General features: G+C 46.4%; 10 non-coding genes across 10 annotated transcripts; all 10 read left to right on the top strand.

Moving 5' to 3' along the window:
• The first annotated feature begins 697 nt into the window (after nucleotides 1-697).
• On the top strand, nucleotides 698-888 carry LOC130918128 (U2 spliceosomal RNA). Its single transcript, XR_009063582.1, has one exon. It is a non-coding gene; the product is annotated as a U2 spliceosomal RNA (small nuclear RNA).
• Nucleotides 889-1,613: 725 nt separating this feature from the next.
• On the top strand, nucleotides 1,614-1,780 carry LOC130918283 (U1 spliceosomal RNA). The gene has a single exon (XR_009063728.1). It is a non-coding gene; the product is annotated as a U1 spliceosomal RNA (small nuclear RNA).
• A 758-nt stretch (nucleotides 1,781-2,538) lies between these two features.
• Nucleotides 2,539-2,650, top strand: LOC130918188 (U5 spliceosomal RNA). The gene has a single exon (XR_009063639.1). It is a non-coding gene; the product is annotated as a U5 spliceosomal RNA (small nuclear RNA).
• A 920-nt stretch (nucleotides 2,651-3,570) lies between these two features.
• LOC130918127 (U2 spliceosomal RNA) lies at nucleotides 3,571-3,761 on the top strand. Its single transcript, XR_009063581.1, has one exon. It is a non-coding gene; the product is annotated as a U2 spliceosomal RNA (small nuclear RNA).
• Nucleotides 3,762-4,486: 725 nt separating this feature from the next.
• On the top strand, nucleotides 4,487-4,653 carry LOC130918269 (U1 spliceosomal RNA). Its single transcript, XR_009063714.1, has one exon. It is a non-coding gene; the product is annotated as a U1 spliceosomal RNA (small nuclear RNA).
• A 758-nt stretch (nucleotides 4,654-5,411) lies between these two features.
• Nucleotides 5,412-5,523, top strand: LOC130918243 (U5 spliceosomal RNA). The gene has a single exon (XR_009063691.1). It is a non-coding gene; the product is annotated as a U5 spliceosomal RNA (small nuclear RNA).
• A 920-nt stretch (nucleotides 5,524-6,443) lies between these two features.
• Nucleotides 6,444-6,634, top strand: LOC130918166 (U2 spliceosomal RNA). The gene has a single exon (XR_009063619.1). It is a non-coding gene; the product is annotated as a U2 spliceosomal RNA (small nuclear RNA).
• Nucleotides 6,635-7,327: 693 nt separating this feature from the next.
• LOC130918272 (U1 spliceosomal RNA) lies at nucleotides 7,328-7,494 on the top strand. Its single transcript, XR_009063717.1, has one exon. It is a non-coding gene; the product is annotated as a U1 spliceosomal RNA (small nuclear RNA).
• Nucleotides 7,495-8,253: 759 nt separating this feature from the next.
• LOC130918241 (U5 spliceosomal RNA) lies at nucleotides 8,254-8,365 on the top strand. Its single transcript, XR_009063689.1, has one exon. It is a non-coding gene; the product is annotated as a U5 spliceosomal RNA (small nuclear RNA).
• A 6,162-nt stretch (nucleotides 8,366-14,527) lies between these two features.
• Nucleotides 14,528-14,713, top strand: LOC130918183 (U2 spliceosomal RNA). The gene has a single exon (XR_009063635.1). It is a non-coding gene; the product is annotated as a U2 spliceosomal RNA (small nuclear RNA).
• The last annotated feature ends 243 nt before the right edge of the window (nucleotides 14,714-14,956 follow it).

Here is a 14,956-nt window from a genome sequence, read left to right as displayed (position 1 = left end):
GATGTCATTTTGTCGACGCAATTCTGAAAAAATGGATTATTCTAGCACAGACCTGATATGAAACATTGCAGATGTCAGGTGGAGGCCAGTGACGCGAACTTCGACTGGATGTTTTCAGTCGCCGCGGGAAGATGTGACAGTGCTGCCATCCGGTGTTGAATGAAAGAGCGACTATTCGTCTATATACTGGCCAGAAATGACGTCTTTATGACGAGTACAACAGCCATTGTGGCCCAGAGAAATCAAGGGGACGCCGGCGTCCCCAATAGTACAGCTTGGGGTGTGAGGGGCTAAGAAATTGATTACCCACGATTCACTCTAAACTTAACTTAAGGGGTTTCACAACTAAACTTCACTAGACCTTGGAACATTATGACTTTTATAATCCTAGCCAAAAATTAACCATATGAATTTAAAGGATGACTATACTAGTTCTAAAATTAGATGCTGGAGGAACGAATGGTTTTGGGTCTCCTCTTCTGACCAGCTTGAGCTTGTTTCCCTTGCTTTCAACGACCGATCAGATCAAGCGTTTGTCATCCGCCAACCGCGCCCCCTGTGACTACTGCAGGCCGCAGCTGGACCGTCTTGATAGATTTTTTGTGTATGCGTGTTGCTTTTGTCATTTGACATGTGTGACCATGACTTTAGGCCGGATTGGCTGGAATGAGCCTGTCCCTCGTGCCAGTTTGTGGTTATCGCTTCTCGGCCTTTTGGCTAAGATCAAGTGTAGTATCTGTTCTTATCAGTTTAATATCTGATACGTCCCCTATCCGGGGACCATATATTAAATTGATTTTTGGGCCTAGGAGATGGAATAGGGGCTTGCTCCGTCCACTCCATGCATCGACCTGGTATTGCAGTACCTCCAGGAACGGTGCGCCCCCTTCTACTGGTGAAAGCAAAACCGAGTCTTGCTGAAAAGCGAATCGGTGACGAAATCAGTTAGGAGCGGCGGCCGAAATCCAATATTCTCTGTCTGAGCAGCTCAGATGGGTTTTGACTGTCCGTGACCTTACTCTACTCTGAATGACGTCTTTGTTGCCACAGGAACCTGTCAGGTGTGTCAATAATGTGGGCCTCTGAACTGGCCCAGGTCTGATTTGGACCCTTACAAAGAATGTGTGAACAGTCAGCTCAAAAAAATCTGATTGGAGGAGGAATCCGACTGGAATCGGATATGCCTGCAGTCTGAACCCAGAAGAGTCACGTAGCATCCATTCCGGGTTGGACCCTAACATGTCAGCAGCAGTGTCTATTCCTGACCAAACAAACAGGAAAGTGAGTGGAAGGTTGTCCTAGCTTTGAGAAATAACTACAATTTCAAAGCATCTGTAGCTTTCAGTGGCGCATGCACATTGACAGAGTACGGGCAACCGTTTCAGCTGAGCTTTTGGAGGAGCAGCAATGCATGCTGGGATTGTTTTGCACATTCTTTAAAGCTAATTTAAAGTTCAAGTCAGTTGACGACTAGTTGTGCGTTAACAGTTTTACTGTAGTTGCCTTGTCCATTATGAGTGTTTGTTACTATTTTATAGGTGTGTAACAAACGAGCTCATGAACGAAGATGGCCTGCGCGCTCAAGACCTCGGCTTTGCAGAGGCGTGCAACTCATACTTACCTGGCAGGGGAGACACCATGATCAAGCAGGTGGTTTTCCTAAGGCGAGTCTTAACCATTGCACAACTCCAGTTTCGATGACCTTTATGAATTCCCCAAATGTGGGAATCTCAACTGCAAAATTTATGGTAGTGGGGGACTGCGTACGCGCTCTCCCCTGATTTACTGTTAAATCAAACTTGAAATGCGCCAATGAAAAACTGCATGGCCCTGGTGTGGGTCTGGAATTGTCAGTGTTGAGCTTCAGAGTAACACCCTCCTTGCCTCTCTCATGTTCTCCGCCATTGGCCCAAAATGTAGGATCTAGAGAAGCCTGCGACTGGCTGGAGCCCGATCGCTGAGGACATTCGAGCCAATGGTCAGCCCGTAGAGTCTACAGCAAGGGTGGGCAAAGTATTCCATAAAGGGCCGTAGAGAGGAAACGTTTTCACCAATCTGGTGTCTTGCAAGCGCAATCAGTTGATCGCAGTCAGGTAGCCTGGACCGGCACCCCGTTTGCCCTCGGCTTCCGGTTTTCGCCGCCCCCGCCTCCTTCTCCGGCTACAGTTCCGCATCCGGTCTGGGTGCACGACTGTCCGACACACCTGAATCAAAATAATCAGGCTCCTGCAGAGCTTGCTGATGAACTGATCATTTGGTTCAGGTGTGTAAAGGAGGGAGACATGGAAAACAAGCTGGATAGGGGCTCTCCAAGACCCGACTTGGGCACCCCTGCTGTAGACTCGAGCCAACGGTCAATCCTTAGAGTCTCCAGATTTCTACGGTCTACATTTGCAGTGAAATTCCTCCTTGGGGACGAAACGATTGGCTGCTCGGTGCGACTCGGCACGCCCCCCACTGGTTTGTAGCGCTTGAGAGCCTGTGTTAAAATGCTATCGCCGATCATCTCCCAGCCGGTTCCGTCAAATGCAAGGAAGTACACTCTTGTTCCTTTTCAGACCGTATAAATCTTTCGCCTTTTACTAAAGATTTCCGTGGGGAGGAACAGCAAGAGTTTAAGTCAATTTTTGAAGTTCTGCTAAGCAGACCTTTCTATACGGTAAAAACAAAGTGAAAGGGTGTGTTGTTCGGCCAAGTGAGTCTTGTCGTGTTAGCGATGGGCTAAATGCTCCGGGATTTCAAACTGCTTCAGAGCCACACCCTGGATACATTCCTCATGTTCCACCGCCATTGGCCCAAAATGTAGTTCAGAGAAGGCTGGATGCTCTTCTGCTGGTGTTCCACACCTTCTTCTACCCCTGTCTTGTCGTTGTGATGTCATTTTGTCGACGCAATTCTGAAAAAATGGATTATTCTAGCACAGACCTGATATGAAACATTGCAGATGTCAGGTGGAGGCCAGTGACGCGAACTTCGACTGGATGTTTTCAGTCGCCGCGGGAAGATGTGACAGTGCTGCCATCCGGTGTTGAATGAAAGAGCGACTATTCGTCTATATACTGGCCAGAAATGACGTCTTTATGACGAGTACAACAGCCATTGTGGCCCAGAGAAATCAAGGGGACGCCGGCGTCCCCAATAGTACAGCTTGGGGTGTGAGGGGCTAAGAAATTGATTACCCACGATTCACTCTAAACTTAACTTAAGGGGTTTCACAACTAAACTTCACTAGACCTTGGAACATTATGACTTTTATAATCCTAGCCAAAAATTAACCATATGAATTTAAAGGATGACTATACTAGTTCTAAAATTAGATGCTGGAGGAACGAATGGTTTTGGGTCTTCTCTTCTGACCAGCTTGAGCTTGTTTCCCTTGCTTTCAACGACCGATCAGATCAAGCGTTTGTCATCCGCCAACCGCGCCCCCTGTGACTACTGCAGGCCGCAGCTGGACCGTCTTGATAGATTTTTTGTGTATGTGTGTTGCTTTTGTCATTTGACATGTGTGACCATGACTTTAGGCCGGATTGGCTGGAATGAGCCTGTCCCTGGTGCCAGTTTGTGGTTATCGCTTCTCGGCCTTTTGGCTAAGATCAAGTGTAGTATCTGTTCTTATCAGTTTAATATCTGATACGTCCCCTATCCGGGGACCATATATTAAATTGATTTTTGGGCCTAGGAGATGGAATAGGGGCTTGCTCCGTCCACTCCATGCATCGACCTGGTATTGCAGTACCTCCAGGAACGGTGCGCCCCCTTCTACTGGTGAAAGCAAAACCGAGTCTTGCTGAAAAGCGAATCGGTGACGAAATCAGTTAGGAGCGGCGGCCGAAATCCAATATTCTCTGTCTGAGCAGCTCAGATGGGTTTTGACTGTCCGTGACCTTACTCTGCTCTGAATGACGTCTTTGTTGCCACAGGAACCTGTCAGGTGTGTCAATAATGTGGGCCTCTGAACTGGCCCAGGTCTGATTTGGACACTTACAAAGAATGTGTGAACAGTCAGCTCAAAAAAATCTGATTGGAGGAGGAATCCGACTGGAATCGGATATGCCTGCAGTCTGAACCCAGAAGAGTCACGTAGCATCCATTCCGGGTTGGACCCTAACATGTCAGCAGCAGTGTCTATTCCTGACCAAACAAACAGGAAAGTGAGTGGAAGGTTGTCCTAGCTTTGAGAAATAACTACAATTTCAAAGCATCTGGAGCTTTCAGTGGCGCATGCACATTGACAGAGTACGGGCAACCGTTTCAGCTGAGCTTTTGGAGGAGCAGCAATGCATGCTGGGATTGTTTTGCACATTCTTTAAAGCTAATTTAAAGTTCAAGTCAGTTGACGACTAGTTGTGCGTTAACAGTTTTACTGTAGTTGCCTTGTCCATTATGTGTGTTTGTTACTATTTTATAGGTGTGTAACAAACGAGCTCATGAACGAAGATGGCCTGCGCGCTCAAGACCTCGGCTTTGCAGAGGCGTGCAATTCATACTTACCTGGCAGGGGAGACACCATGATCAAGCAGGTGGTTTTCCTAAGGCGAGTCTTAACCATTGCACAATTCCGGTTTCGATGACCTTTATGAATTCCCCAAATGTGGGAATCTCAACTGCAAAATTTATGGTAGTGGGGGACTGCGTACGCGCTCTCCCCTGATTTCTTGTTAAATCAAACTTGAAATGCGCCAATGAAAAACTGCATGGCCCTGGTGTGGGTCTGGAATTGTCAGTGTTCAGATTCAGAGTAACACCCTCCTTGCCTCTCTCATGTTCTCCGCCATTGGCCCAAAATGTAGGATCTAGAGAAGCTTGCGACTGGCTGGAGCCCGATCGCTGAGGACTTTCGAGCCAATGGTCAGCCCGTAGAGTCTACAGCAAAGGTGGGCAAAGTATTCCATAAAGGGCCGTAGAGAGGAAACGTTTTCACCAATCTGGTGTCTTGCAAGCGCAATCAGTTGATCGCAGTCAGGTAGCCTGGACCGGCACCCCGTTTGCCCTCGGCTTCCGGTTTTCGCCGCCCCCGCCTCCTTCTCCGGCTACAGTTCCGCATCCGGTCTGGGTGCACGACTGTCCGACACACCTGAATCAAAATAATCAGGCTTCTGCAGAGCTTGCTGATGAACTGATCATTTGGTTCAGGTGTGTAAAGGAGGGAGACATGGAAAACAAGCTGGATAGGGGCTCTCCAAGACCCGACTTGGGCACCCCTGCTGTAGACTCGAGCCAACGGTCAATCCTTAGAGTCTCCAGATTTCTACGGTCTACATTTGCAGTGAAATTCCTCCTTGGGGACGAAACGATTGGCTGCTCGGTGCGACTCGGCACGCCCCCCACTGGTTTGTAGCGCTTGAGAGCCTGTGTTAAAATGCTATCGCCGATCATCTCACAGCCGGTTCCGTCAAATGCAAGGCAGTACACTCTTGTTCCTTTTCAGACCCTATAAATCTTTCGCCTTTTACCAAAGATTTCCGTGGGGAGGAAAAGCAAGAGTTTGAGTCAATTTTTGAAGTTCTGCTAAGCAGACCTTTCTATACGGTAAAAACAAAGTGAAAGGGTGTGTTGTTCGGCCAAGTGAGTCTTGTCGTGTTAGCGATGGGCTAAATGCTCTGGGATTTCAAACTGCTTCAGAGCCACACCCTGGATACATTCCTCATGTTCCACCGCCATTGGCCCAAAATGTAGTTCAGAGAAGGCTGGATGCTCTTCTGCTGGTGTTCCACACCTTCTTCTACCCCTGTCTTGTCGTTGTGATGTCATTTTGTCGACGCAATTCTGAAAAAATGGATTATTCTAGCACAGACCTGATATGAAACATTGCAGATGTCAGGTGGAGGCCAGTGACGCGAACTTCGACTGGATGTTTTCAGTCGCCGCGGGAAGATGTGACAGTGCTGCCATCCGGTGTTGAATGAAAGAGCGACTATTCGTCTATATACTGGCCAGAAATGACGTCTTTATGACGAGTACAACAGCCATTGTGGCCCAGAGAAATCAAGGGGACGCCGGCGTCCCCAATAGTACAGCTTGGGGTGTGAGGGGCTAAGAAATTGATTACCCAGGATTCACGCTAAACTTAACTTAAGGGGTTTCACAACTAAACTTCACTAGACCTTGGAACATTATGACTTTTATAATCCTAGCCGAAAATTAACCTAATGAATTTAAAGGATGACTATACTAGTTCTAAAATTAGATGCTGGAGGAACGAATGGTTTTGGGTCTCCTCTTCTGACCAGCTTGAGCTTTTTTCCCTTGCTTTCAACGACCGATCAGATCAAGCGTTTGTCATCCGCCAACCGCGCCCCCTGTGACTACTGCAGGCCGCAGCTGGACCGTCTTGATAGATTTTTTGTGTATGTGTGTTGCTTTTGTCATTTGACATGTGTGACCATGACTTTAGGCCGGATTGGCTGGAATGAGCCTGTCCCTCGTGCCAGTTTGTGGTTATCGCTTCTCGGCCTTTTGGCTAAGATCAAGTGTAGTATCTGTTCTTATCAGTTTAATATCTGATACGTCCCCTATCCGGGGACCATATATTAAATTGATTTTTGGGCCTAGGAGATGGAATAGGGGCTTGCTCCGTCTACTCCATGCATCGACCTGGTATTGCAGTACCTCCAGAAACGGTGCGCCCCCTTCTACTGGTGAAAGCAAAACCGAGTCTTGCTGAAAAGCGAATCGGTGACGAAATCAGTTAGGAGCGGCTCAGATGGGTTTTGACTGTCCGTGACCTTACTCTACTCTGAATGACGTCTTTGTTGCCACAGGAACCTGTCAGGTGTGTCAATAATGTGGGCCTCTGAACTGGCCCAGGTCTGATTTGGACACTTACAAAGAATGTGTGAACAGTCAGCTCAAAAAAATCTGATTGGAGGAGGAATCCGACTGGAATCGGATATGCCTGCAGTCTGAACCCAGAAGAGTCACGTAGCATCCATTCCGGGTTGGACCCTAACATGTCAGCAGCAGTGTCTATTCCTGACCAAACAAACAGGAAAGTGAGTGGAAGGTTGTCCTAGCTTTGAGAAATAACTACAGTTTCATAGCATCTGGAGCTTTCAGTGGCGCATGCACATTGACAGAGTACGGGCAACCGTTTCAGCTGAGCTTTTGGAGGAGCAGCAATGCATGCTGGGATTGTTTTGCACATTCTTTAAAGCTAATTTAAAGTTCAAGTCAGTTGACGACTAGTTGTGCGTTAACAGTTTTACTGTAGTTGCCTTGTCCATTATGTGTGTTTGTTACTATTTTATAGGTGTGTAACAAACGAGCTCATGAACGAAGATGGCCTGCGCGCTCAAGACCTCGGCTTTGCAGAGGCGTGCAATTCATACTTACCTGGCAGGGGAGACACCATGATCAAGCAGGTGGTTTTCCTAAGGCGAGTCTTAACCATTGCACAATTCCGGTTTCGGTGACCTTTATGAATTCCCCAAATGTGGGAATCTCAACTGCAAAATTTATGGTAGTGGGGGACTGCGTACGCGCTCTCCCCTGATTTCTTGTTAAATCAAACTTGAAATGCGCCAATGAAAAGCTGCATGGCCCTGGTGTGGGTCTGGAATTGTCAGTGTTCAGATTCAGAGTAACACCCTCCTTGCCTCTCTCATGTTCTCCGCCATTGGCCCAAAATGTAGGATCTAGAGAAGCTTGCGACTGGCTGGAGCCCGATCGCTGAGGACTTTCGAGCCAATGGTCAGCCCGTAGAGTCTACAGCAAGGGTGGGCAAAGTATTCCATAAAGGGCCGTAGAGAGGAAACGTTTTCACCAATCTGGTGTCTTGCAAGCGCAATCAGTTGATCGCAGTCAGGTAGCCTGGACCGGCACCCCGTTTGCCCTCGGCTTCCGGTTTTCGCCGCCCCCGCCTCCTTCTCCGGCTACAGTTCCGCATCCGGTCTGGGTGCACGACTGTCCGACACACCTGAATCAAAATAATCAGGCTCCTGCAGAGCTTGCTGATGAACTGATCATTTGGTTCAGGTGTGTAAAGGAGGGAGACATGGAAAACAAGCTGGATAGGGGCTCTCCAAGACCCGACTTGGGCACCCCTGCTGTAGACTCGAGCCAACGGTCAATCCTTAGAGTCTCCAGATTTCTACGGTCTACATTTGCAGTGAAATTCCTCCTTGGGGACGAAACGATTGGCTGCTCGGTGCGACTCGGCACGCCCCCCCACTGGTTTGTAGCGCTTGAGAGCCTGTGTTAAAATGCTATCGCCGATCATCTCCCAGCCGGTTCCGTCAAATGCAAGGCAGTACACTCTTGTTCCTTTTCAGACCGTATAAATCTTTCGCCTTTTACTAAAGATTTCCGTGGGGAGGAAAAGCAAGAGTTTGAGTCAATTTTTGAAGTTCTGCTAAGCAGACCTTTCTATACAGTAAAAACAAAGTGAAAGGGTGTGTTGTTCGGCCAAGTGAGTCTTGTCGTGTTAGCAATGGGCTAAATGCTCCGGGATTTCAAACTGCTTCAGAGCCACACCCTGGATACATTCCTCATGTTCCACCGCCATTGGCCCAAAATGTAGTTCAGAGAAGGCTGGATGCTCTTCTGCTGGTGTTCCACACCTTCTTCTACCCCTGTCTTGTCGTTGTGATGTCATTTTGTCGACGCAATTCTGAAAAAATGGATTATTCTAGCACAGACCTGATATGAAACATTGCAGATGTCAGGTGGAGGCCAGTGACGCGAACTTCGACTGGATGTTTTCAGTCGCCGCGGGAAGATGTGACAGTGCTGCCATCCGGTGTTGAATGAAAGAGCGACTATTCGTCTATATACTGGCCAGAAATGACGTCTTTATGACGAGTACAACAGCCATTGTGGCCCAGAGAAATCAAGGGGACGCCGGCGTCCCCAATAGTACAGCTTGGGGTGTGAGGGGCTAAGAAATTGATTACCCACGATTCACTCTAAACTTAACTTAAGGGGTTTCACAACTAAACTTCACTCGACCTTGGAACATTATGACTTTTATAATCCTAGCCAAAAATTAACCATATGAATTTAAAGGATGACTATACTAGTTCTACAATTAGATGCTGGAGGAACGAATGGTTTTGGGTCTCCTCTTCTGACCAGCTTGAGCTTTTTTCCCTTGCTTTCAACGACCGATCAGATCAAGCGTTTGTCATCCGCCAACCGCGCCCCCTGTGACTACTGCAGGCCGCAGCTTGACCGTCTTGATAGATTTTTTGTGTATGTGTGTTGCTTTTGTCATTTGACATGTGTGACCATGACTTTAGGCCGGATTGGCTGGAATGAGCCTGTCCCTGGTGCCAGTTTGTGGTTAACGCTTCTCGGCCTTTTGGCTAAGACTGCGATCGCCTCTGTTTGTGGGGATTTTCTTTGCCTGTCGTGGCACTGAGTGTTCTCACCTTGAGGAGCATATTTGTTTATAGCGTTTTGTGTTTTTCAGGACCTGCCATCAGAAAACTGAATTGTAAGTACTGAACGTCTTTTTTGAGTGTATTTCTGGGTGTGTGGTGCCTCCACCATGTCAGTTATCCATGCTGGCATGCGGAGGCACCACAGCGTGCGCTTCACATACAGGGCAACTGGTTCTGAATGTATAGTTGTGTCTCGACTTGACTTCTCTAGGAAGTTCATTCAGCACATACTGGCATTCAGGCCAGTTGACTTGAATTGTATTTTGTCTCTGCCTTTCAACAAAGGCTTTGATGTTAGTTTTAACACGGCTGTTAACTTGCGTGAATTTTGGTCTCGTTACGAGAGTGTTAAAACCCAGTTATCTGCATTCAATGTTGAGAAATTGACTGACAATTCTGCAAAAACAGTTATTGTTCGAATGTTCAATGAGACGGTGAGTGCAGATGACATTTGTTTTTGGCTGGGTAGATATTGCACGGTGAAAGGCCAGGCTATGAAGGTGAGAGATGAGGACGGCATCTGGAATTGCACCTGGAGGGTCCCCATTCAACAATGGCAAGACCCCCAGGGCTTCCAGGGCCTGAAACAGCTCCCATCAATGATAGTTTTGGGGGAAAACCGTGGTTACATACATTACCAAGGTCAACCCAAGCTCTGCCACAAGTGTGGTGAGCACGGGCACCTTGCAGAAGCTTGTGTACAGATCATTTGTAAAAAATGTAGAGCAATTGGTCATACTTTTGAAGAATGTACCAATGGCAGAAAGTGTAATCTCTGTGGAGAATCAAGCCATCTCTTCAGAAATTGCCCAAAATCTTTTGCCAACAAATTGAAGGCCGGAAAAGGAACGTCAAATGAAAATGAGATAATTGAAAATGTGGCGGAGAATTCAAATCTCCCGCCAAAACCTGCCATTGGTGGAGAGGGACCAGGTGAGGAAGAGAAGGGGGAGGAGCCCCATTCGGTCCCACCAATCGAAAGCTCGGAGGAAATAATTGCCAGTTTACAAGAGAATCTGATACAGCTTGAGAGTGAGGAAACACAGATCCCTTGTGCACAAAATGGTAAAAGGCTGGCATCTGAGCTATCGCCCAACTCTCCACTGGTCACAGAAAAGAAAGGAAGACCTGTGTCCTCTACCAGCTCAGGTGATGAAGCTCGGGTTTTTCCATCAGACTCACCGAATGAGGTGTCCTTTTTAAACATTGTTTTACAGTCAACGCCAAAAGAACGGAAAACTTTTAATGCAAGGATGCGGGAGAGGCCAACGCCGAGAAAATCTAAAAGCAAAACCAATCCCCCTCCGGTTGAGCTAAAAGAGGAGCCACAATCAAAAGAAATAGAAGCACAATTGGCTACAACTTGATTTTAGGTTTTTACTCTGAATCCCCTTTTAAGTGAATTGTTTTTGAATTATTGCACATTTGAGTGAATTTTATTAATCATGCCTGTGACTCTTACCTTCTCAACATTAAATGTTAGAAGTGTAAAGTCAAAAGTTAGGGCCCAGAGTGTTTTATCCTTTCTGCAATCTATTAAATCAGATGTGTTTTTAATTCAAGAATGTGGCTTGCCCTTTTTAAAAAACTATAAACAATGGGAAGATATGTGGCCGTATCCCTCGATATGGAGCGGCTCAAATGAAAACAAAAATGACGGAATTGCCATTTTAATAAATAATTCCTCCATTAGTATTAAACACAGCGAAATAGTTAATGATGGGCGAGCAATTTTAGCACAACTGACTTTTATGGGAAAGGATTTTAAGATTTTAAACATTTACGGTTTTAATGATAAACATGACAGGCATGATTTGTTGGAAAATTTGCAACCTTTTATGTTGGGTCGGGTACCATTCATGTTAGGAGGGGATTTTAATTGTATTTTACATGGAGGGGATAGAAAGGGAGCCGGGGAGGACTTTAAGATTGATAAAACATCTGTAGTATTACAAGACATTTGCCGGGTTTTTAATTTGCAAGATTGTTTTAAAATCGTGCACCCAAGAGAGGAAGGTTTTACCTGGTTTAGTAGTGATAGCACCCGAGCTTCCCGTATCGACTACATGTTCGTACGTGATTGGTCACCTATTGATGTTAATCTAATTCCTGTCTTTTTTTCAGATCACCTGCTTCTATCCTGCACACTTTCACTGCATTCTGAGGTGTCTATGGGTAAAGGTTTATGGAAACTGAACCGCTCCCTACTTGACGATGAGGTCGTAGTCAATCAATACAGGGAGCAGTACAAAGATTGGCAGACTCTCCAAGACTTGTTTGATTCACGTGCACGGTGGTGGGAAATGGTGAAGGAAAGGACACAGATGTTTTTTAAAAGAGTAGGAAGAGCGAAAAAGAAAAAGGAAATGAGATGTATGTTGGGATTGCAGAAAAGACTGCAACGGTATTTTAACTTAACACAAAAGGGGATGGATTTTAATGAAGAAATAAAGCAGGTTAAAATGGAAATGAAAAATTTGGCAGAAATTAAAAGTAAGGGGGTAATACTTCGAAGTAGGGAAAGAGAAATTGACGAAGGGGAGAAATGTACCCGTTACTTCTTCAAAAAAATTACAAAAAAAAGTGGAAGGATTTTTAAACTGCAAAATGAAAATGGAGTTTTTATGGAAACCAACAGTGAAATAATTAGAGCCGTCGAAACCTTTTATCAAAAGCTTTATGACAAGAAGGAAATCCAAGAAGAAATTGTAACACAGGTTTTAGATTTTATGGAACACAAAGTGAGGGACCATTTGCTTTTAACAATGGATTTTAACTTAAACGAATTGAGCAAATGTATCTCGAATTTTAAAAAAGGCAAGGCCCCGGGAGAGGACGGACTCCCCCTTGCTTTCTATCTGACATTTTGGGACATTTTAGCACCGGATTTGATTACTGTTTTTAACGACTTTGACAAACATAGTTTGCTTCCGGACAGTTTTAGAGTAGGGATAGTGACGTTATTGCACAAAAAAGGGGACAAGACTGACCTTAAAAACTGGCGACCGATTACGCTTTTAAATTTTGACTGTAAGCTTTTCAGTAAACTTTTAGCGGCACGCATGTCTGTGGTTTTAGGAGAACTGATCAACCCGGATCAAACCTGCGCCATTGCGAGAAGGAAGATCACGGACAGCCTCATGCTGATCCGTGACACCATCTGTTATGCGAGAGACAGAAATATGCGGCTTGTAGTATTAAATTTAGATTTTGAAAAGGCTTTTGATCGGGTCTCGCACCAGTACCTGTTTAGGTTACTGCAAAAATGTGGGTTTCCTGGCAGGTTTATAGAGTGGGTGGGATTGCTCTATCGGGACATTAACAGCAAATTTGTGGTTAATGGGAATTTGACAAAAGCAGTCAACATCAACTGCGGTGTACGTCAGGGGTGTCCGTTATCTGCCCTTCTCTATGTTCTATGCATAGAACCATTGGCGCAGATGTTGAGAAGGGACGATCTGATCAAGGGGGTGAAAATCCCGGGGGGCGGAGGACTTTTAACAAAATGCATTTTATACATGGATGATGTAAATATCTTGTGTACGGACCTTTTATCTGTCAACAGAGCGCTGGACTTGACTGACTGGTACGGACGGGCCTCTGGGTCAAAACTGAACAGAGATAAGACCAGAGCCCAATTTTATGGACCATGGACAACGACAGAGAAGACAGGACTGCCATTGACGGTGTCACAGACTGATCAAAAAATACTGGGGATTAAATTTGGCAGGGATGGGGGAGGGGATGCAAATTGGGTAGACGTGGTAGGGAAAGTGAGGAAGAGACTGGGTTTTTGGGGAACGAGACAATTGACTATTGAAGGAAAAGTTCTTATTATTAAAGCTGTTATTTTACCACTGCTTTTACTAATCAGCTCTGTTTTTACCCCAAGGAGAAATACTCTTTTAGATCTCGACCGGTCCATCTTCCGTTTTATCTGGGGGTCCAAGTGGGAGAGGGTGAGGCGAGACACCATGAAGAGAAGAAAAGAAAAAGGTGGAAAAGGAGTGCCAGACCTCCACTTGTTCCTGGGGAGCCTGTATGTGTCCCTGCACTTTCTGAATGCATTGGGCCCATGCAGTAATCCGAAAAGTCAAGCGATGGCCAGATTCTGGATGGGCTCCTACCTGCGTAGCCTGAAATTGTTGGCCACAGACCAAAGATTGCCGGTCGCGTTCCCACTGCCACCACCTTATGCTTTTATAAAGAATTTCTTAAAACATTTTAAACTAGAGAAAGAGGATTTTAATGTTTTAAAAAATCACAAAGCCCTGATTTCTGTTGTGCAGGAGCGGGATCCGGTGAGTCCAGTGCGCGGGCTTGCAATAGGCGAGCCCACAACGGTTTGGCGCCACGTGAACCACCCCGCACTTCCAAACAGACTACGAGACCTATCGTGGATGGTGGCCCACGAGATCCTCCCAGTCAGGACCGTCATGCACTCCCGAGGAATGGCGGCGCACTCAACTTGCCCCCGACCTGGTTGTGGCGCGCCTGAGTCGGTGAGGCACCTCCTCTGGGAGTGCAGCGCTGCGGCAGACCTGTGGGCGACAACCGACAACCTGCAATTCCCGGACTTGCCGGTTAGGGAGGTCCTCAATGCACAACTTGTGCTCTTCGGGGTGAGCCGCTCACGAGTACCGAAGGAGAAGTTTGAAAATCAGTGGCTCACCCTGGCCGCCATAAAAGACGCCATCTGGACCTCCAGAAACTTGCTGGTGAGGCGGAACAGGCAGATCCCCCCCGCGGCTGTGCTCCGATTGGCTGCAGCAAATATGGCGGCTGCAGGCGGCAAGCCAAGGACACAGCCGCAAAGAAGAATCGCCTGGGCCCAACTGGACGGGGTTGTCGGAGCTCCACGGTGAAGGTCGAGGCAGCAACGGCCTGACACAATGGTAGAGGCAAGAAGATTAGAACCTGGAGAAATTATGTTTGGGAGTGCGGGTGGATGTTCTACATTGTTAGATAACACTGCGCGCCTGCACAACAGACAATGAAGACACTTTTAAAAGTTTTTAAATTTTATAGTATTTTATATTTGTACAGAAATTGCTTTGAACATTAATATGTGTCTACCTTATTTATCATTGATTGAAAAAATGACCCTCTAGACACAATGTTTTGAATCAAGAAATTCTTTGTCAAAAGCATCAATAAAACATGTTCAAAAGAAAAAATCTGTTCTTATCAGTTTAATATCTGATACGTCCCCTATCCGGGGACCATATATTAAATTGATTTTTGGGCCTAAGAGATGGAATAGGGGCTTGCTCCGTCCACTCCATGCGTCGACCTGATATTGCAGTATCTCCAGGAACGGTGCGCCCCCTTCTACTGGTGAAAGCAAAACCGAGTCTTGCTGAAAAGCGAATCGGTGACGAAATCAGTTAGGAGCGGCTCAGATGGGTTTTGACTGTCCGTGACCTTACTCTACTCTGAATGACGTCTTTGTTGCCACAGGAACCTGTCAGGTGTGTCAATAATGTGGGCCTCTGAACTGGCCCAGGTCTGATTTGGACACTTACAAAGAATGTGTGAACAGTCAGCTCAAAAAAATCTGATTGGAGGAGGAA

Source organism: Corythoichthys intestinalis, chromosome 6, assembly GCF_030265065.1.
Source record: "Corythoichthys intestinalis isolate RoL2023-P3 chromosome 6, ASM3026506v1, whole genome shotgun sequence".
Taxonomy (NCBI): Eukaryota; Metazoa; Chordata; class Actinopteri; order Syngnathiformes; family Syngnathidae; genus Corythoichthys; species Corythoichthys intestinalis.
This window is presented reverse-complemented; position numbering and strand designations above follow the sequence as displayed.